Source organism: Thermobia domestica, chromosome 9 (genome assembly GCF_964235325.1).
Source record: "Thermobia domestica chromosome 9, izTheDome1.hap1.1, whole genome shotgun sequence".
Lineage (NCBI taxonomy): Eukaryota > Metazoa > Arthropoda > Insecta > Zygentoma > Lepismatidae > Thermobia > Thermobia domestica.
The window spans coordinates 202,736,560-202,760,824 of NC_137462.1; the positions used below are offsets into that span (position 1 = coordinate 202,736,560).

General features: G+C 37.5%; 2 protein-coding genes across 3 annotated transcripts in view; one reads left to right on the forward strand and one right to left on the reverse strand.

The window, feature by feature from the left end:
• LOC145660538 (uncharacterized) overlaps positions 1–24,265 on the reverse strand; it is a 235,908-nt gene that overhangs the window by 198,676 nt on the left and 12,967 nt on the right. The gene's annotated exons all lie outside the window — the stretch shown is intronic.
• The window catches only part of LOC145660539 (uncharacterized), a 151,051-nt gene continuing 139,820 nt past the window's right edge, over positions 13,035–24,265 (forward strand). Inside the window, exon 1 of one of the 2 annotated variants that reach the window (XM_081725731.1) lies at positions 13,035–13,101. The gene's annotated coding sequence lies outside the window, so the exon portion shown is untranslated. The remainder of the gene's footprint in view (positions 13,102–24,265) is intronic. The other variant, XM_081725732.1, reaches the window with a different exon arrangement.

The window sequence follows — 24,265 nt, forward strand, 5'->3', positions numbered from 1 at the left end:
ATCTAAAATTGCAAAAAAGACAAAAAAAAAAAAAAAAAAGAATTTACACATCCAAAAGTTGTTGAAGCTATTAAAAGGCAAAATAGGCAAAGTAAAAAACTTCACTGCAAGCTCACAACACAAAATTAATTTTTCCTTTTAAAAAATACAAATACAGGCATCTTTGAAAGAAAGACATTTTGGCAAAGTTCCGGGCTCTACAAACAGAGTGAAGAGCCTATATCAACGTTTAAAGATATCAAAATCATTACGCAATATACTCCAATAATAATTATGGCTTAAATGTTGTTATAATGTTTCATTGACCTCTCGTGATAAGGAGGGAATTCCGATATCTTTTAGATGAAATTAACGAAAGTAAAAAGTCCACGAATTTTGCAAAAGGAGACGAAAGTAGAAAAAATACCTCGAGAATCGAGATGAGACGAGACTCCTACAAAGTTTACGAGATATAACGAGAAAATTCTATTTCTCGTCTAGCAGGCAACAGTACTTACATCATGCAAACTATTAAGTATTTCTATCATCATTTCTTGTAATTTTTTAAAAACAAAGTGCAAAACTAAAACAAATCTGAAAGTTATACATAATTTCTTAATGCTTTTACTTCTCTGTAATTCCATTGGTGTTGGCATAGCGCAAATTGGTGGAGGAAAAAGAGGCACCAAATTCTGAGAATACCAAACTGAGAGATCTCAGATCACAATAGGTTTGTGGAGGACAGTTATGATCATGTTATTTGAAAGCCACAGTAAAGCGGAACGATTACTATTTAGCTTCGTCATTGCTAGTTCTTCAGACTTGAGTCGAAACATATCATGTGAATCGGATGTGAATCATTCAGTCGGATGTGAATCATTCAGTAGGACGTAAAAAAGTAAACTCAGGAAGTTAGAGAATGTATAATTAAATCGAACAAGCTTTCTGTTTATGTATAGATACTTCGCTAATCAAAAGTATTCCTTAGCTATAGCTATCGCATGAGAAACCAGAATTCAAGGTTAGAACTGCATTTGTTTGTTCTAGTGTTCAATGGCTGTTTATGTAATTCATTGTGTCTGTTTTTCTTTCACTCTGAAAAAAAATATGCAAACAAAAATGTCTTCCTATCCTTTTATTATATATATACAGATGGTGATAAGAAAAATGAAAAATGGAAACACCTGTAGTTGGCAACACGTCAAATGTATGGGTTGGCAATGGTGCCGCGACCATGCAACTTGGACCGTTGAGGACTGGAAACGTGTGATATGGTCGGATGAGTCATCCTTCACCTCATTCCTAACCACGGGCCGTGTTTATGTGTGGAGAACGCCCAAAGAAGCTTATGATCTGCAGTGTTTCCGCCCAACTGTGAAACATGGCGGCGGCTCGGTGATGCTGTGGGCCGCTATATCATGGTTTTCATTGGGTCCTTTGGTCACACTTAGCGGACGAATCACTGCCAACCATTATGTCGCAATTTTAAGAGACCACTTGCATCCTATGATCCGGATGTTGTTCCCGGACAATGACGCCATCTTCCAGGATGATAATGCACCCATTCACACAGCTGGCGTTGTTGCAGCATGGTTTGAGGAACTTCGGGATGAAGTTCAACACCTCCCCTGGCCCGCCCAATCCCCAGATCTCAACATAATTGAACATCTGTGGTCCGTCTAGGAAACACGACTCCGGCGACGATTTCCACCTCCATCCTCTCTCACAGAACTGGCCGATGCCCTGCACGAGGAATGGTGTAAAATTCCACTTGCTACCATTCACGACCTCTATGTCTCCATCCCACGTCGCATCAAGGCTGTTCTGAAGGCGAAAGGTGGCCCGACACCATATTAATCTGGTAAGTTGCAATTTCGTTCAGGTGTTTCCATTTTTCTGATCACCATCTGTATATATATCCGTGAAAATACTTAACAGTTGTTCAAATGCAATGTATTCAATTTTAGAGGCTTCTTAAACTAAAAGTGTTAGCAACGAATAATTATATTGCTTCCAGATGATACCATATGGAATTAGGGAATTAGGAATTAGACTTCTGGGCTGTTGACATCTAAGGCCACTTAGCCCGTTACGTATATGAGGGATGACGTCCCTCAGCGAGTTCACTATCCAATGAAAGGGAAGGAAGGAACTGATCTGGGGCCATTATGTTAAGTACCATCCCGGCATTTGCCTGGTACGAATGAGGGAAACCTAGGAAAAACCTCATTCAAGATAGCTGGCCTGAAAAAGCTGTTACACTTTTTCGAACACGTGTGATACTGATATGATAATTTGTCTTAATAAAATATTAATTATCATGTAAGTGGCTCGACAGTGTTTCGATAGCATTTTGTAACTTTCCAGACTAATATATTGTGTCACCCTTCTATCATATCGAGGTCCTGTCCTTCTGTCCAAAATAATTCTATATATCTTTAAGTCATTTTCAAACTACTGCTGCATCAAATGGTCATTAAACTTTAGCCATTTAACAAATTCCCTCCTCAAATGTCTTAAGGATTGGTGTATTTCTTTCCTAACCCCTTTTCCTGCAACTGTTTTTACACATGTTAACTTCAATTGCAGGAACAACAGAAACGCAAGAATGTAACTGCTACTACATTTGTAGCGAAGCTCTCACTACATAGGTCTAGTTTAAATATATATATATATATATACTAGCAGCGTTCACCCCGCTTCGCTGCGGTCACCCCGGAACGCAATAAACTTTGTTACTTAGATAATTTTTACCATAGTAGATTGCAGTAAATGTTAACATTATATCGCCTGTCATTTATGTTAACCCGCCGAGTGACACGGTCATGCGGGTTGCATATAAATACGTTTATTTTTACCTATGATGAACTAACAAAGGATTTGTACGTTATGGACACTTGAATGGTCAATTATCTCAAGACACTGGTAATTAAAAATTAAAGTGATATGATAAAAACCATCTAGGGTCCAAATCCTAATAACCCCCCAAAAATAAAAGAAATTGGTTCAGCCGTATTAGCGTGATGAGGGAACAAAGGATTTGTGCGTTCTCTTTTTTATATATATATATATATATATATATATATATATATATATATATATATATATATATATATATATATAGAGAGAGAGAGAGAGAGAGAGAGAGAGAGAGAGAGAGAGAGAGAGAGAGAGAGAGAGAGAGATACATTGCCGCTAGAACTACCTTTTCTGGCTTTGTACAGGTAATCTTCGTGAACCAAGAGTCTCTTTCTTTTCATGCTTTCAATAGATTGAACTCGCTCCGTTTTCCGATCAGAGCAAGGTGTCCAGACGTCCCGTTTTAGCCGGGACAGTCTCTTATTTTCAACCGTTGTCCCGTTTTTTTCTCATTTCCAAACGGGACGCCTAAATATCCCGTTTTTATGCAAACATGACCCAGGTGTCCCGTAATCAGGCCTATTATTCAAAATATAAATGGTCAATGCTAATTCTACACTCATCCGTACCAACACGCATTGAGAAGGTTCAGCCATGCCTAGAATTTCTGAATATTCAAATGAGAATTGAATGTTCTGTGGTTCAAGTGGGAATTGAGTGGGAATTCTGAGTGTTAAAGTAGTTGAAAGTATTGTTGCGTAGTACTTAAATTAGAAACGCTGTGTTATCATTCTTATTTGTGTATTTTGTAAATTGAAAACACTGCTGAGTCCCAAACTGCAATGTTTGAATCTCTCCCCCCCCCCTTGTCGGTAATTCGTATGCGTCCCGTTTTTGAAAGTAAAAGTTCTGGTCACCTTGGATCAGAGGAATTAAGAGGATAATAGAAAAATAAAAGAATAACTGATTGATTGATTGATTTTTACGTCCCGTTCAGCAGCGAGGCTATATGAGACGTGGACCTACTGATTAACGTGGAATCCGAACCACATGAGCTCCCGCCGGGAATCGAACCCGGGTCTCCCGCGCCAATAAAAGAATAAGTGGTAGATAAGGTGCGTGACTAGCATGAAATTAATTTACTGGCTTTTTTTTTTTTTTTTTGTAAATAACTCCTAGACCAATGAAATTAAGCGAACAGTAGATACTTTATGATGCATTACACAATATGATTTTCCAAGAATCACAGCAGTTATTACATTTACTGTTGTGACAGGAAATTTGTTGAAGCTAAAAATGTGATTGTCATGTTAATCAAGGCATGAAAGCATTAGAAAGAATCACTAACAAGAATGGTTATCGATGGAAAATCATTCATATTGTGATTCGTTGGGCCTGTCAACCAATAATATAACAAACGCTATTAGAAATTGCGTTAATAATTAAGTTATTTAATAGAGAAAATAAGTAAAATAATTAAGGGAATACTCGAACAATAAAGACAGTAAATTTTACGTGCATAAAATGGAAGCTCAAGCCAAGGAAAGCCATATTCGTCATCACAAGCGATGAAGTGGGCCGAACCACGTCTCTATTTCAAGCAGCTAGGAAATGGGAACATGAATCTTTTTGGAACGCTGAATCGATTGCAGAATACCTCTTCTCGATATCTCTTGCCGCTTTTTGTCTGATAACTGTGCACAGACAGACAGATCGGACGGACGGGTATAGCCGTTCTATTAATTTTCTGATACTTATGCATAACATAGTTTGAAGGTCTAAAAAGGTCAATCATATTTATTTATTTATTTTATTTATTTGTTTATCTTCTTAGCTTGACTGCTCTGCTATCGTGGAAATTTCTGTCCTCACTAAATTAACAATGATTCCATGCAATGCTAAAGAAGGGATGAATGTAGTCATTGCTTGTTTTCAGAAATTCAAGCGGAGGCGCGTTGGTTCAGTGGTAGAGCGTTCACCTTCGGTGCTTGGGGTCCCTGGTTCGATCCAAGCTCGCGCCGTGTGGACTTTGTGATGGACAAATACCGTGCTCGTGGGTTTTGTCGGGGTTCTCCCGTTTCCTTCCACTTCCGTCATTCCACCATTTCATTAATTTCTCATCATCACCATCTCCTTCAGCGTAACCGGCATAATCGTGGGACGTAAAACTGAAAGATTTCATTGCATTTCAGAAATGCAAGTGTTTTGACAGAAGCAGTATCTCATTCATTGTGCTAAACTGACTGCTCCGGTATTTCCTTTCTTTCTTTCCATGAAAGCTCCAGACGATTTTGTCTTTGGTAGAAGGCCTGTTTCATATTCACTTAATAGGATTACGTAATCACTTTCTACCTCATTTTTTCATTCAGTCTTCAGAAGCTATTAAAATCACATTAAACTATGCTAATTGTTCAATATATTTCAACCTTGCTTTTGTTTCTATGTAGTTCATTAATGACAGTCGTATTTCATATTACTAGCATTTACATGTATGTAGTAGCAAATGATCAACGTAAGGTAAAAACAACTTGTCAGCTCCTCTTCCTTCAAATTATGTTGTACCTCCTCTTTCGTAGTGTTTTGGGTACAAGTCTGCCGAACGCCTTTCGGTGATTTGGACTCCACCATAAATTGTATATCTATGTCTCACATAGCTTCGGTGTTGAAATGAGAAGCTAAAGTTAAACGACAACAGGGACAAACATAGGTAAGTAGACACAACGAAAATAAAAACTATTTTGAGCACATAAGTTACAGATATGCTCCTTTCACCAACACAATTACAAAATGACAAAGTTGCAGTGTTGTGTCAAAGTCATAGAGTAATTATATAGTATAAAAGAGGTTTCAGCTGCTCTTCCCGCTGAAACTGTGGAGACCGTGGCGCCACCACTCAAGGAAGTTGGGTATCACGAACTACTAAAAGCAAGAACGAATCAAATCATTTAGAGCGCCTGAGTGCGATAGAATTAGCCAATGATACAATTAGCTACTACCAGTAGCAGACGATGAAGTTAGTTACAACTCTAGCCGGTAGTGTCGCAGAGTCACTTTCGTTACATTGTGGGGGGGAAACATCCATTGGTTATATATATGGTTCATCAGAGTAATCAGTGGTCAAATTACTATACTGCTGTCGATGATTTCCCACCGGAAGTAGTGTTGACCACGAGACGAGAGGCAATGAGAAGTAAGACTTTCTTGTCTCGTCTCGTAAATCTTGTAGAAGTTTCGTCTCATCTCAGTTGCCGAAAAATTCTTTCTCGCTTCGTCTCGATTCCCCAAAAACTTCTCTCGTCGCATTTTTTCGCGTTTCGTTTTGTAAATCTATGTACAAAATTTATGCCCTGCTTGTTTCTTAATTTCACTTGGAAGTTAACATACTTCTTCCGCGTAATGAAATGAAATAATGCAATATTTCAGTTTGACGTCAAACGGTTACACCTTTTAGGATAAAGGAGACGATGATTAACGCAAGTGAATGATGATAGAAGAATTTGTGGAATGAGAAAGTGAGAGGAAACAGGAGTACCCAGAGAAAACCCATGAATACGATGTTGTTCACCACAAGCTTACTTGGCCAGGGATCGAACTAGGGCTCCCACGCTTCAGAGGTAACCGGTCTACCACTGAGCCACACCGTGCCCCCGCCCCCTTCCGTGTAATGAGATATACACGAAGGGTGTGATACAACAACATTTAATCTACATTTATTATTGGAGGATACTGGGTATTGACTTGCGTATCTTCAAACATTAATAAATACTCTTCTTTGAGTTCGTACAATCACTTTATCAATTTATAGTGCTTAGAATTAGGAATTAGGAATTAGATTTCTGGGCTTTCAGCATCTAAGGCCATGTTAGTCCGTTAAGTATGAGGGATGAAGTTCTCGGCGATCACACTATCCGAAGAAAAGAAAGGAAGAAAGTATTGGGAAGGGAAGGAAGCGGCCCGGGACCTGTATATTAGGTACCATCAAGGCATTTACCTGGTGTGAATAAAGAAAATCCAGGAAAACCTCACTCAGGATGCACTGTTAAAAATAATTTCTTTAATTTGAGAAACCGTTTCTTATCTGTGCACCGAGACAATATTTTCTTAGAAATGAGATTTGGCAATTCTCATTCTTAAGAAACAGTATATTTTCTCATTTCGCTTTATACAACCTCATCTACTTTTCTTTATTTCTCATTAATGAGAGTTTCAAACTCTTGTTTCTGAGAAAGGACATTCTCGGTGCCCAGATCAGAAACAGTTTCTCAGATTTAAGAAGGTATTTGTAAGAAGGTATCAGTGTGACTGGTCTGCAAAAGCTTTTTATACTTCTTCTTCTCAGTGCCCCGACCGGCAGAGACGTAAATACACTAGTTGTCACCCGGGGCAAGAACTCGCCTTAGCGCCCCCTGACCAACCAAACCAAAACCCTCCCTCAAATATTTGCCCAATTTTGCACCCTTCCAAGCCGGCGCCTGGCCCACAAGCCCCGTTCACCCCCCTAGTTACACCACTGCCCACCAGGAATTGAACTTGGGACCGCCTCTATAGTGCTTAGAGTCTAAACTTTATGCTACGAATCATGTAAAACTAAAACAGTGTTTGAGATCGAAGACTGATTAAACTAGTGTTGCCCTCGAGATTCGTGAAATGTCTCGTTTTCGAGAGAAATTGTCATCTTGTAAACAATACTAACGAACAAGTTGAAACAACGAAAATAAAACCTACTTCGAGCACGTAAGTTAGAGATATGGTCTCCCCACAACGGTTCGCAAACACTTTTGAACACTTATTACTAGGGTTAGGATCTTGTTGATTTTGCATCTTTTTTCTGGATTAGTATAAACATTGCTCGTTGTGTTATAAATCCTGTTTTATTAAGAAGAAGTAATTTAAGACAAACTTGTTTATGCATTTTTTTGCATTTTTTGCCCATTTCTGTGTATAAGTGCATTTTTTAAAGTTTTTGGGCATTTTACGTGCATATTTAGTATTTATTCTTACTTTTAACTGCATAATTCTCATTTTCTTATAAAAACAATAAATTGAAGTAGAATGCTTCCACCTACACGATTCTAGTTCGAAATATTCGTTGGAGCGAGGTGTGTGATACGGCAAGAAAATTTGTACTGCCTTGCCGAAAGAAAATTTACCGTTGAACAGCATGTTTCAAGGGACAAACACACGGGGACTTAAGTTACGTGCAAACGAGAGGCAAACGCCGCGCAACAATTTCTCCCGCAGTGTGGTACATCCAAAAATCATTCTATTTTTTCGAAGATTTTTGTGAAGCATTTATTTGTGCTGACATTCCGTTGAACAAAGTGGACAACGTGACATTGCGTGCCTTTTTGGAAAAATACACTTGTAAATCCCTCCCCGATTCTTCGACATTAAGGAAGAATTATGTGAACAAACTTTACGAGAAAACAATGCAGTGCATTAGACAAGAAATGGCCGGAAAGAAAATATGGGTGTCCATGGATGAAACTTGTGATTCGGAGGAACGAAATGTAGTGAATGTTGTTGGAATGATGCATGAGGATGGGCCGGGTAAAACACTTCTTTTGAATTGCGAAGTTCTGGAAAAGGTCAATTATTCCACGATCAGTAAGTTATTTGATAAATCAATGCATCTCTTATGGCCTAATGGCGTCCTTTACGAAAACGTGCTGCTCTTTGTAACCGATTCTGCACCGTATATGGTAAAAGCAGCGAACTCACTGCAGGCGCTATATTCGAAAATGATTCACATTACGTGCCTCGCGCATGGTTGCCACAGAGTGGCTGAAGAGATACGTGTGCAGTTTCCTGATGTTGATAAACTCATAGGAAGTGTTCAGTAAGGACCGACCACGTGTAGCTGCTTTTAAGTCGGAGCATCCTGAACTCCCTCTACCACCTAGCCCCGTTCTTACCAGGTGGAGAACGTGGCTAGAAGCCTGTAAATACTATTGTCAAAACTTCGAAGCTGTGAAGAAAACGATAGACTCTTTCGACTCCTCCGAAGCTTCCGCGATTCGAACTGCACAAGAGATACTGGTCAATCCTGAAATTCAAGGTAATCTTATGCACATTCAATCTAATTTTGGATTTCTACCAGGTGTGATTACTTTTTTAGAGAAATCTGAAGAAAAGTTGACTTCAATTGACGCAATCAAAAATGCAGCAAGTGCATTAGAAAGTGTTCCTGGGGAAGTAGGACTTGTACTGTCAAGAAAAATGACAGATATATCGAAAAAACTCAGGTTACCATGTTTTGTGTGCGATAGTGGACATTCTTTCAGGCAGAAAATTTGTACTGCCCAAATTAGAAAGTGATCTAGGAATTAGTGATATGGTCTATTTCGAATATGCTACTGTGGTTTCTGTAGAAACTGAAAGAACCTTTTCAATGTACAAATCGTTATTTGCAGACAACCGCCATGCATTCCAGTTCGAAAACCAACCTTCACATTTGTTGTTGTTGTTGTTGTTGTTTATTGCAACTCAGTGTTAGGTGCAACTTTTGAGAAAAACACAAGAGTAGGGCCACGTATATATATATATATATATATATATATATATATATATATATATATATATATATATATATATAGGTAATGCACTAATAAATAGTAACGGATGATTCTCTGTGAAAGCATTTTTTTCAAATTATAGTGCATTTTTTTAGATTTTTAGTGCATAATTGCATTTTTTATTTTGCATTTTCCCCGCATTTATAGTGCAATAAAATCCTAACCCTACTTATTACAAAACAGCAGTATTGCTGTGTTGTTTCGAACCACTATAGAGCGTATCTCGCCGGAAGTCGAACTCGGTACACCGTGCATCAAGTCATGCGCTCTAGCCGCTAGCCAGTAGGAACTGTAATTTGAAGAAGTAAACAATATGTTTACTATTGATTTTTTTGTACCTTTGCGGGTTATTGAACTCGCAGACAGGGCCACAAATTTACCAATATTCCCAGTGCAGCAGCTGAGGAAGGATTTGATCCAAGTGACATAGCCTACGTGGTTTGATAATACGAAGCCTTGCTACGTTATTTCTAATTTCCTAGACAGAAGTTTGCTGGAATTTTTCTTTCTTATTTAAATTGAAGAAGCATGGCAATTGTGTCACGATGCTGATTCAACACTAAAAATTCTTTTGTCCTCACTGGAAATTGAAGGCGGAATCACATGCAACCATTACGCCGTACACTAGCATGGAAACAGTTACACTTCACTGGAAATAATATTAGGTTGTATATTTATTTAACACTAGTTGACGAGATAAACTTTGAGTATAAAAGTTACATAACGATATCAGCATTGCTGTTTTACTAGTCATTGTTTTTACTGTACTTATGCTTACATCAGTGGCGGCGATAAGGGCCCCGCAGACCCCGCGGTGCGGGGGGGCCCAGGACCTGAGGGGGCCCCTACAAAGTACACTCAGCAAGGCACCTTGTACATGTTATTTATAATTTTAATGCATTTTGAAAGCGTTTCTACACAACCTATAACTAATTCTAACAGTTTCACTGAATTAAATAATGAAGTAATCATTCAAATTAAATAATAAGGTATGCCTGTGAACATGAATGTCAGGCTGCTCTTTGCGATTTTCCAAAGATTTTATTTTACAGTGTAACGTTTGTATATTATTATGTTAGTCTATTATGCCATATTTTCGTTATCGTGTATCTTAGACTACAATTACCGTGTATTACAATAAAAAATCGTGTTTACCGGAGGGGGCGCGGTGGCTCAGTGGTTGAGCGTTCACCTCTGGTGCTTGGGGTCCCGGGTTTGATCCTAGCCCCCGCCAAGTGAACTTTGTGGTGGACAAACACCGTGCTCGTGGGTTTTCTCGGGGTTCTCCCGTTTCCTCCCACTTTCTTCATTCCACCATTTCACTCATCTCTCATTATCACCGTCTCCTTTAGCCTAACCGGCATAAACGTGGGACGTAAAACTCAAAGATTTCATTTCATTTTTTTTTTTCGTGTTTACCGGAAATATCTACCAAGAAAACAATTCGAGACATTGCAACTTGTTAATTGAAGAAGACAGTTGTTTACTGAGTAGTTTGCCGGACTTGACTACTGCCTTACAGCTGCACCTCACACTTCCTGTCACAACTACTGCAGCACAGAGAAGTTTTTCAAAATTAAAAATTATCAAGAATTATTTACGGAGCACCATGACAGAAGGTAGATTGTGTGCGCTTGCCATCTTCAGCATCGAACATGAATAATAATAATAATTAAAAAAATAAAATTATAGAGAAATTCTTGTTCCTAAAGAACCGAAGGACATTGTGTAAACCAATGCTATTCAACCTTTTTTCCTCGTGTAACCCCAGACACAGTTCGCCATCTAATTGTGTAGCCCTGAAGCTGTTTAAAAGAAATTAAGCCGAAATTAACTTATTAAACTTAATACACATGATCTGTTGATTAAAAGGTGGGGGATAGAGATCCCCCCCAAAAAATCAGTGTGTCAATCAAAATACCATTTACGGGGGAATAAAGTGTGCATCCGAAAAATTAACATGGGAAATTTCAAAACATATAGGAGACATCGAGTTCTACTGAGAAGGATTTTCCCCTCATTCTCCCTGATAATTCGTACGCTAAGGACAATGTTAACTTTAGAAGTAACGTATTAATGAGGTGACTGAGCTTGTTTCAGCGACGCCAACGCCTCTATTCTTGGTCCAGTCTTCGAGAGTGCGAGAATCAGAGCTGAATCTGGATCCAAGCAATTTATGTGCTTCGTTTTTATTGATGTTAATACAGAGGAACCCTGTTCACACAAATATGTTGATGGAAATACTCACTAATTTCACTGTACTCTGTTCGAGCATAAATACAAAAGTCACAAATTGACAAGTTATCGAATTCTATTTGCAGTGAACTGTCAACAGATTTCCAGCAGACCCCCAGAAATATCTTCGCGTACCCCCGATTGAATAGCACTGGTGTAAATAGTTCTTTAAAATTTTGTATTCCATTCCATTCCAAGTGAAATTTAGTGATAGTAATGCTTATAATATCTTTCCTTAGTTTTACCATGTGTTTTTTTGTGTTGAGTGTTCCGATGTGATGATACAAGAGTTTCCCTTCCGCTTTATTCTAGGCAATGAGAGTACTGTGTTTTACGCGAGTACACAAAAATATTCTACGTTAATTTTTCTCTGTGTGGAATGTAGTTACAGTATAATCCCGGATAACCGAAACCCGAATTATGCGAAATCGCAAATCCAAAGACATGTACTGTACTGCATGGGAATAATCTAGAGGACGGGGACGCGCTAGGCTGTGCCTAATCTAATGCCATAAGGATAAACAATTGCAGTACTAACTACAAATAGAATACAGATGTACTGTAGTCCTAAAAATGTTCATTTAACTTACAAAAACTAAAAACTGAAACCACTGGCGTAACAGATCTTAAGTCCTGAGTCGGTCTCACCGCCACATGTTAACGACTGGTGGACCTATGACCACCTGAATGACGAACAGGTGGTCAGCCCATTGCGTCACCCTCCCCTAACAGGCGTATCACATCTCAGTTTTCCTCACGACGCTGGGCAGACGCCAAAAATTTGGAGTACTCCATCGGAGGATTGAACCCGAGATCACGTGGATATGAATAAAACGCTCTCACCACTAGACTATGGAGCTCCTTAACTTTAATAAAGAACGTAAATGTAGCCTACAAAGAGAGTTTTGAACTTATTTGATCTTCAAAACATTTCAGATAAATAAAAAAATACTGTAGTACAGGTCCGGTAATAGATGTCCATGACTTAACAAAAGTATCCGAAATAACCACCCTACTTTAGTTCGGTTAACTGGGGTTATATTGTATTATTATTATTATTATTATTATTATTCGTAGTAACTGTAATCATAGTGATAATACTATTAACATTATAAAATGATACATTAGTGCGCAATAGAAATTGTAAATAAAGTTCGAGTAACACATGGCCTTTTGTTCAGTTTTTGCGGGGGGGCCCCGAAGCCGGTATCGCCGCCACTGGCTTACATAGTTGTTTATTGATGCCTATTGTGTGGAGAACAAATGTCGCCAAAGCAAGTTGTTTTACGCTAAAGCAGCAGCACTCCGTAAATTCATTCACTTCCTTTATCCTGTTCACTGAGATGAAGGTCATCTTGCTTTAATATTACGCTCAGTTCAGGGCACCACGGGCAGAGAGAACTTTTCATGAGGTCATCCTGTGTCTCTCAGAAGTGAATCGGCGCTTTACGAGGTAAGAGAAGAAAAATATTTAACTTTCGTTCTCTGTTGTTACTGTTCCAAAAATTAACACTAAGACAAAACAATAACGATATTATTGATTGATTTCAGTAAACTTGTAATGGTATGCATTAAAGTCGGGAGTGTGACAACCACATAACTGAAAGACAAAAGGAAAACAGGTTGAAATGTGTTATGTTGTTTGTAGTCAGATAAGTTGAATTGAATATTTAGATGACATATAAGGGGGCGTATTTTTCCTCCATTCAGAGGCGGCTCTTGAGGGAAGTCATATCGGTAAAAATAAATAAAAATTTACCGCTACAAGCGAAGGGAAGCAAACTTGCTTAATGTACTAACTCTTGTGTACGGCTTTCTGAAACTTATAAAACTTCATTTCCTTAGCCTATAGCAAAATGAATAAATAAACTTTCACCGATGTGATTAGAGTTGTCAACCGTCTGGTATTTTACCGAACAACTCGGTTTTTGATCTTACGGGGGCGCGGTGGCTCAGTGGTAGAGCGTTCACCTCCGGTGCTTGGGGTCCCTGGTTCGATCTCAGCTAGCGCCGTGTGAACTTTGTGGTAGACAAACACCGTGCTCGTGGGTTTTCTCGGGATTCTTCCGTTTCCTCCCACTTTCTTAATCCACCATTTAATTCATTTCTCATAATCACCGTCTCCTTTAGCCTAACGAGCATAATCATAAATGTTTAAACTCAAAGATTTCATTTCATTTCATTTTTCGGTTTTTGATCTTGTATGGTGTCCGGTATTTTTTCAAAACCAGACAAATATCCGGTATTTTTTCCTCCTACTAGTCCTATTCTCGGTTTAATTTAGATTATATATTCTTTTTAATTCCGTGGAAAGTAGATTTAGTTGAATCTGGATTCTAAAATGAATCGCATTTGACAACCGGCTGAGCATGACCATAGCGCAATTCCATTCTGCTACGAATTTGTTGTTCCGTCGCAATGATATTGTTAGCAATTCGCTTTCATGTCGACCTGTCGTGCGCGAAATTTTGCTGAAGAGTTGAAGGCAGGAAAATTTACTGAACATATCAAAACTGCTAAAGCTAAACAAAAAATACACTTTCCATAGCACAGCCTGCACCGCTTCATCATCAGCTACATCTTCAAACTAAATAATGGATCCAGATCCAGTAAAAGTATGTAGGCATTATGAGACATTAACAGCCCCAGTGAAGCTGGTAAGCAGGGCCGGATTTCCCAATAGGCCCGGGCCTATGGGCGCAAGCTCCAGGGGGCGCACGGCCGAGAGAAAAAAAATTAAAAAATATCTAGAAATAAAAATAAATAGCCATAACTTAACATATTTTTTGAATTGTTTAAAAAAAATCAGGCTAATAAAGCATTCTGATTTTGAAGTTCATTGGAACAAATAATTATTGGTAAAGTTCACCAATCTTTTGTTAATACATTAACGGTATTTTGTTAAGCCCAGAACCAAGTAAATTCCTCAAAAAAGCTTGCAATGATAAAATTGCATCGTGGAGTGATGTTTAAGCAATTAACATATAGGCCTGATATAATTTTTTAATAAAGGTTTTTAGGAAAGTAACTTTAACCAGACTAGGGGGGCGGAAAATATTATTGGGCCTAGGGGCGCCAAAATGCTAAATCCGGCCCTGCTGGTAAGACTTATTTTTCAAGTATATTTTGTGCATGCCATAATTATGTTTGCTTTTCTGTTTTAAATACAATGTGCTATTGATGGTAGATTACAAAAAGTGCATGTGCCGACTCAACGAAAACTGGAATAAGTAAGTTTAATAAATGCTTCAAAAGTAAAGTAAATGAAATGAAATCTTTGAGTTTTACGTCCCACGTTATGCCGGTTAGGCTAAAGGAGACAGTGATTGTGAGAAATGAATGAAATGGTGGAATTAAGAAAGTGGGAGGAAACGGGAGAACCCACGAGCACGGTGTTTGTCCACCACAAAGTCCACACGGCGCGAGCTGGGATCGAACCAGGGACCCCAAGCACCGGAGGTGAAGGCTCTACCACTGAGCCACCGCGCCCCCAGCTTCAAAAGTCACTAAAGTTGTTAACTTTGAACTACAAATCGCTCAATTTTATGTAAAGTAACCACTTTCAGATTGTTCTCATTTTTGACGAGCAATGATGTCTCAATCTTAAGAATATACGGACTCCAAGAGGATGTCCGGTGTTACCATTTTCAAAAGTTGGCAATTCTAGATATGACTTTCCTCAAGAACCACCACTAATTCTTGTGTTATTTATATGTACAGTATAATCAAAAGTCAAAACCATTGCGTTCACTAAAGATATTAGTCATATATTGTCCGTTTATGTGTTGAAGTTTAGCATTCCTTTCCAGCACCAAGGCTATATGAGACGCAACGCGTTCAACGCTCTGCCACCGAGAGTCGAACCAATGAGGAGGACTTCACTAGTTGCATGGTTTCATGTTCAGTTAGCGTTAGAAAATTATTCCAAAATATTTCTGCATAGACGCAGTGTTATGAGGACAATTTAGTTGAATAGAGATCTGGCGGACTCGGAAGAGTCACTAAGAGGGCCCCATTCATTATCAAGCTTTCTTCCAGGAAATTTTATCCGGGGAGAACAAAATCAAACTCCAGATGGCTTCCTTCCGAATATATGGCTGACAGAAACATTGTTTATTACTTGTTGACCTACGCCATCTAATCGTCCAGAGTTTCCTACAGATTGTGACGCTCCAGTTTGTTAGTACTGCTGTTAGAACTTCCTATTAAATGTTTGATTGATAGGTTAATTTGCTTGTTTACTTTACGGAAAACTTTTATGAAACATTAAATAGTTAAACTTGTTGCAATATTTTTTACCTAGAAACGTTTAATTAATTAACCCTTTTACTGAGTAAATGTTTAAACATTTGTATATTAGTTACCAAAAGATTTATTTGTATGTGAACTTTTGAATGCTTGACAAAATTGCTTATTAAACTCGATTAAATTGGCATTTAGGATTAGATTTCTGGGCTAAGGGCACATATGATCATGTTAGGGTGTCGCATATGAGGTGTGACGTCACTCGACGATCGCACTACTTGGGGAATCGAGGAAGAAGAAAAGGGTGAAGGAAATGGGCTGGAACTATTATGTGAGGTATCATCCCGGTAGTTTACTGGTGCTCATGAGAAAAAACCAAGGAAAACTTCACTAAGGATGGCTGGATCGAAAAAGCTTTTACACTCTCTCGACTGAGTGCTCCCATTGGGAATCAAACCCGGGACTGCTTGCACCAAAGTTAAGAGCGTCAGCGACTACGCTACATGAGTCCACCGTAAACGGGCATTTAAAACATTTTAAAGTATAATCCGATTTTTTTGGAATCCTGAGTTAAAATTACTATTTTAATTCGTATAGTAGATATACCCAGGGCCGGATCCAGGATTGTCTGAGGGAGGGTGCACCAATAACTACCAAAATAACCAATCACACTGAAACCCTTCAAAGTGACATGTGACAATATTCTTTACGCCTGACAACGCTGATGTATAGAAAGGAGGAAAATATTTTAAAGAGGGTTGCAAGCGTTATGCAGGAAAAAAATGTTCTTCTCTCCTGGCTTCTGTTTTTCCCCTACTTGACAAATGCTGTATTGTTTTGCTTGGTGAAGCTTTTTTTTTTTTTTATCAACCTTCTGAAAATCAACATAAACCATTGCTTTTGCAAAGCTCTACTTTCTTTTAAGCCCCAAACGGAAACCTAATGGCAGAAAGTTTCGGAAAGTTCACGTATTTTCACTGCTAGCTTCTCATTTTAGATAATGTATATTAACAACGCATGGGGGTGCACGTGTATCTTTTCACACACCCCTAAATCCGGCCCTGGATATACTTACTTGATCTATGATCTATTTTATGTGGCTGTTTAAGAGTTTAGTTATTTTTTTCTTGTTTACCACCTAGCTCAAAAGATTCCTAAAATATACTGTAGATATTGGCTTGTTTACGGTATCTGGTTTTATCGATCTTCGTCATTCATACCTTTTTTGACCATTAATTCGTAAACACTTGTCGTCTTCATTTATCTCTGTGGAAAAATGTAATAATATTAATTACTTATCCTTTTCAAGACTAGAAAAGATGTGTGAGAATGGGAGAGTATTTGCTTAGGATGCCATTCTGCCATTCCAGAATTCATAAGATTTGAGCAAGAAGAATCCTGTGAAAACTGAGTATGGATTGTTGGTTAGGATTTCAATAGATTCAACTACTCTTTACTTAGCGGAACAGGAAGAACGCAGATATTTACTGATAGGACGTTATTCTAATGGCAGGGGTCCCTGGTGTAAATCGTATCTATTTGTCTTGTGTAATACAAAACGCTGTTTTTGTAGGTTTTTCGGTATTGTCCTCTTTCCTTCCGCATTTTCATTCCACCAAAATGTTCCATAATCATTCACTTCCTAATAATCTATACCGTTTGGCCTGCAGAGCAAAAGAGTGATTTTTGCGAACAATGGCTACATAAAGTTTAGAAGAGTGGTTTTTGCTGGTGCAACAAAGTGAATAGTGCGCGCAACTTGGATGTGCGTAATCCCGAGTTCAATTCCAAGTGGGAGCACAGAAGTTCCGATGTAGATCCAGCATCGTGAAGCAATTGGGGATATTTGAATTAAGAAAAAATTAAAGCCACAAATAATGATGATATGATCTAATGTGTTACCTTCGTCGACTAAAAACAGAGTTGGCGTGGTGGCTCAGTGGTAGAGCGTTCATCTCCAGTGCTTGCGATCCCTGGTTCGATCCCAGCTTGCGCCGTGTGGACTTCGTGGTTTATGAACACCGTGCTTATGTGTTTTGTCGGGGTTCTCCCACTTTCTTCATTCATTTCTCATTATCACCGTCTCCTTTAGCCTAGCCGGCATAAGCGTGGGACGTAAAACTCAAAAATTTCATTTCATTTTTCGACTAAAAACAACCATGTGGTCAACCATAGGCAGTGTAGTGGATTTATGATATAGTATCTAACATAACGCAAGCTGATAACAATACTGCTCTTACGATAACACGTGGACGAGATTAATAAAAGGTTGATAAAGCCAAAGAATATATGATTCTATTTGAATTTCGTTTACCTCTACGGATAAGTATTCAATGTTTGTAAAATATATATACAGACTGTTCCATAATTCGTGTTATTTTCTACAGCGCTGGGAGAAGATGAAGTTTATACACTATTAATGTAAAATTTGGCACTCTTATTGAGAAATATCTGAATTTTTCGAATTTCTAAAGAAAATATGAGAAAATTGCTGTTTAGCCCTCCTTTTAGGGGTGTAAACACGAAAGTTCATTTTCCTTATGGGAGATTCAATGTTAAATTTTAGAAGCAGTTTTCTCCAATAATTATTCGTGAAGATTTTGGAGCAAATCAGTTGTGTTTGTTACAAAATGCAAAAACACACATTCACAAAGCTAGTAAAGCCATCTCAAACATTATTTTGCGAAGGTCCCCCTTTTGGGGGGCAAGGGGCGTAAAAAGATAGTGAGTGATATGTTACCAAAATCCCAAAATTTATTTTCGGAATGCCAGTAAGCGTGAGATTAATCACAAATGTCACAGAATTAATGCTCCAATGTCCTTACATGTAAGAGTGAGTGATAATGGGGCTACAGCCCCTTTCAAAAATAAAAAAAATCACCATAAATATCCTTAGTAGGGGCATACGAGAAGAAGGTATTTTTGTTAATTAATGTGAAATTTGGCGTCATTGTATCAAATGAGTATGCGTTTTTCAAATCTGGAATGTTATTTTGATAACGCGCCACCTTAGGGGAGCACAGGGGGCGAAGCACTCGATGATGGATCTTTATAAAAATTCAAAATTTTGTTCCGGAAATGCCAGTGAGCGTTAGATTTTTCACCACTGTCACAGAATTAATATTCTAATGCTCCTTGCATGTGCCAGTGACTTATATGGGGCTATAGCCCCCTTTCAAAAATAAAAAAATCACCATAAATATCCTTAGTAGAGACATACGAGAAGAAGGTATTTTTTTAATTAATGTAAAATTAGGCGTCATTGTATCAAAAGAGTATGCGTTTTTCAAATCTGGAATGTAATTTTGATAACGCACCGCCTTAGGGGGGCACAAGGGGCGAAGCACTCGATGATGGATCTTTATAAAAATTCAAAATTTTGTTCCGGAAATGCCAGTGAGCGTCAGAATTTTCAGAATACATGCTAAGAGATGTGTGTTTAAGAAGCACTGGAACACGTCCGAATCATTTGTTGGCGTCCTACTGTAAGCTGATTTTAAGCAATGTCAACAAACTTTTCTTTATAAAAACCCTCTAATTCCTGACTCAACTTCTTGTTCATGTGTACTGACAACAGTTTCAGACCTTTTCTAATCGCATTACACCAACGATTTACGAGTTAATGTGCTGACAGTTCAATAGGATTTCGTTTCTGTAATCAACACCTGGGTTAGATTGACTTTTTCGGAAATGGACATTACATAGTAGGTGAATCTCGGGGATAGACTGGCTTAATCATTTGATAATTACTTATCGTTTCCAGTATACTTTAAGAGTGCATTCATACTGTAGTGTCCTTCGATCATGCAGTCTTTAACTCAGGATCAGCGTGCTAATGTAATTGAATGGTACATTTTATCAGAAAAATCTGCAAGAGCAACAAGATCCCGTATAGTTAAAGAACTCGGATTAAAAGTACACGATATGCAAATTCACCATTTATACAAACAGTTCCACAGCAATTGTTTTCACACTGCCCATCTTGCATCTAGAAAAAGTGCCGGAAGATATCCAAGTGCATCTACAGAAGAAACAAAAAGACAGGTGTTGTTATCTGTTACTAGTTCACCGCGGAAATCCCTTGTTCGTCGAAGCTTAAATATTAAGAAAACTACGCTACAAAGAATTTTAAGAAACTTGAAGGTATAACCATACAAGGTCCGAATGGTTTCTGAATTGTGTGCAAGTGATTATGGTGATCGTGTTTATTTCTGTAACTGGTTTATCGAGAAGTTAAATGAAAACCCTATGTTCTTATTTCAAGTGATATTTTCCGATGACGCAAAATTCTTCTTAAATGTCCTCATCACATGCAAGATATTGGTCATCTACAGCCGAACGTGAGATCAGAAGTGTCAATGGACAAACGAGGAATAATGGTTTGGCGAGGTATAACTGCGACTGAGGTGTTAGGACCTTTCTTTTTTGATGAAAATGCAATAACGTCATCATACCAAAAGCTACTAAGAGAAAAAGTATTTGCTGAACTTGATCGTTTAAATTTAGGTCAAAGTGATGAATTATGTTTTATGCAAGATGGAGCACCAGCGCATCGCTCAAATACGACTATAAATCTTTTGAGAGAGAAATTTGGGGAACGGATTATTTCTATGGGGTCAAGTGTCGAATGGCCACCAAGATGTCCGGATCTTACACCATGCGATTTTTTCTTGTGGGGATTCCTAAAACAAATTGTCTACCAAAAATCATGTAACAGTGTAGAGGACTTGAAACAGAGGATTGTCCACAGTATAGAGATGATCACTCCAGATATGTTGGAGAAGGTATTCACAGTTTCTTTAGAAAATCGCATTAATTTATGTCTTGCTCGTTCAGGAGGGCATGCCGAATAAAAGTAAGTTGATTTTATGGGTTTTACACTTAGGTTAATGATCTTTTTAAACAATTAGTGATAGTAGAGCCAAAAAGAGTTGTTTTCAACAAAGAATAATTTCCAGCAACTGATTCTTATTCCTCGGGAAACATTTGTTTCTATTACAACCGTGTGTCCGTTTGTATTACGTCTGCAGTACATACGAGTAAGTTGCTATATGGAAAGTTGGATAATACGGTTATTGTGTAAGAAGTAATGAAAATACATGCTTTTTCATTTTACGAATAAAGCAAACAATATTGAAACTTAAAGCTCACTTTTAATTTTTAAGATCTTACTTTTCATTAAGATTTTTTTCCTGCTACGTTTTCCATTGTCATTTTGTGTTCTATTTCGAGATGGTTCTGCTTAAGTGTGTAGCAAATACGTAAGTGATTTGTGTGTGAGATTTTCTGCTATAAAAAGAGCCCTAACTGATATTTAAAAATATAAAATTCTTTGATTATATTCCAGTGACACCATAACAACAAAGCTATATGCATAATCAGTTACGCTGACAGAAGTTATTCATTTACAGTAATTTCCAGGTTTATTGTATACTTTTTTTGTTTTGCAATAATGACAACTTACTTATTAATTATGACATACTTATTGTGAATTTTTGTGATTTTTGGAAGGGGGCTGTAGCCCATATAAGTCACTGGGACATGCAAAGAGCATCGGAATATTAATGTTGTGACATTTGTGACTAATCTCACGCTCATTAGCATTTTCAAAATAAAATTTGAAATTTTCATAAAGATCCACAATGTTATGCTTCGCCCCCTTTGCCGCTAAAGGTGGTGCGTTATCAAAATTATACCGAATTAAAAAAAAAAAACGCCAGCGCCAAATTTCACATTACTTGATTTAAAAAAATAGCTTCTTCCGGTGTGTCCCTGTTAAGGATATTTATCGTGATTTGTGGAAGGGGCTGTAGCACCACATCAACCACTGGCACATGCAAGGAGCATCGGAAACTTAATTCTGTGTCATTTGTGATTAATCTGATACTCATTCACAATTCCAGAATAAAATTTGGATATTTTTTAATAAAGATTCAAATGCTTATGCTGCGCGCCCTGTGCCCTCCTAATCCGGTGTCACCAAAATAATATTCTATATTTCAAAAACGCGTACCTTTTTACTAAGATAACAAATTATTTTACATTAATTTGACAAGAAATAATGGTTTCTCGGATGTCCCTGCTAAAATATTTATGGCTAATTTTTTATGTGATTTTTGAAGGGGGCTGTAGCCCCATATCAATCACTGGGACATGCAAAAAACATCGGATTATTAATTCTGCGAAATTTATGATTAATCTGATGCTCACTGGCATTTCCAGAATAAAATTTGGAATTTTTATAAACATCCATCATTTTATGTTTCGCCCCCTGTGCCCCCTAAGGAGGTCCGGTACCAAAGTAACATCCCATATTAAAAGACACATAGCTTTTTAGCACAATAACACAAAATTTAACTTAATTGATTTAAAAAAAAATAGTTTCTTACGGTATGTTCCTGCTAAGGATATTTATGGTGAATTTTTAATATGATTTTTGGAAGGGAGGCTGTAGCCTCATATCAGTCACTGACACATGCAAGGAGCATCGGAATATTAATTCTGTGACATTTGTGATTAACCTGACCCTCACTGGCATTTCCAGAACAAAATTTTGAATTTTTATAAAGATCCATCATCGAGTGCTTCGCCCCCTGTGCCCCCCTTAAGGCAGTGGTTACTAAAATAACATTTCAGATGTGGGAAAACTCATACCTTTGTGCTACAACAACGGCAAATTACACATTAATTGACAAAAAGTACCTTCTTTTCTTGTCACTACAAAGGATATTTATGGTGATTTTTTTATTTTTGAAAGGGGGCTATAGCCCCATATAAGTCACTGGCACATGCAAGGGGCATTAGAATATTAATTTTGTGACAGTGGTGAAAAATCTGACGCTCTCTGGCATTTTCGGAACAAAATTATGATTTTTAATAAAGATCCATCATCATATACTTCACCCCCTGTGCCCCCCTAAGGCGGTGCGATATCAAAATTACATTCCAGATTTGAAAAACGCATACTCTTTCGATACAATGACGCCTAATTTTACATTAATTTAAAAAAAAATACCTTCTTCTCGTATGTCCCTACTAAGGATATTTATGGTGATTTTATTTTTTATTTTTGAAAGGGGCTATAGCCCCATATAAGTCACTGGCACATGCAAGGAGCATTAGAATATTAATTCTGTGACAGTGGTGAAAAATCTGACGCTCTCTGGCATTTTCGGAACAAAATTATGATTTTTAATAAAGATCCATCATCATATACTTCGCCCCCTGTGCCCCCTAAGGCGGCGCGTTATCAAAATAACATTCCAGATTTGAAAAACGCATACTCATTTGATACAATGACGCCAAATTTCACATTAATTAACAAAAATACCTTCTTCTCGTATGTCCCTACTAAGGATATTTATGGTGATTTTATTTTTTATTTTTGAAAGGGGCTGTAGCCCCATTATCACTCACTCTTACATGTAAGGACATTGGAGCATTAATTCTGTGACATTTGTGATTAATCTCACGCTTACTGGCATTCCGAAAATAAATTTTGGGATTTTGGTAACATATCACTCACTATCTTTTTACGCCCCTTGCCCCCCAAAAGGGGGACCTTCGAAAAATAATGTTTGAGACGGCTTTACTAGCTTTGTGAATGAGTGTTTTTGCATTTTGTAACAAATACAACTGATTTGCTCCAAAATCTTCACGAATAATTATTGGAGAAAACTGCTTCTAAAATTTAACATTGAATCTCCCATAAGGAAAATGAACTTTCGTGTTTACACCCCTAAAAGGGGGGCTAAACAGCAATTTTCTCATATTTTCTTTAGAAATTCGAAAAATTCAGATATTTCTCAATAAGAGTGCCAAATTTTACATTAATAGTGTATAAACTTCATCTTCTCCCAGCGCTGTAGAAAATAACACGAATTATGGAACAGTCTGTATATATATATATATATATATATATATATATATATATATATATATATATATATATATATATATATATATGGGTAGCCCAGCTTCTCTCTCTTTATTAAAACATGACTGGATAATTTCTAGAGCGTCTTTCAAGGTTTTATTACCATAAATTCTAACGGATGCATTTTTTTCTGAACATAACATAAAATAGAATACCATAAAAAGAATGTTAAAAATTTTTAAAAAGGCATTTATAAGATGCACTGGTCTCGTGGATAACACTAGTTCACCCAAGTCTTAGATCTCGAACACTTTTTAAGTGCTACCTGGCTCATTGTATAAAATTTATAAATCGATTAAGTGGTTGTACGAAAACATTGAAGAGCATTTACCAACGTTTAAAGGTGCGCAAGTCATCCTACGTTGTATTAAAAATAAATAAATAAATAAATAAATAAATAAATGTTACAGTAAAAATAAATAAATAAATATGGCTT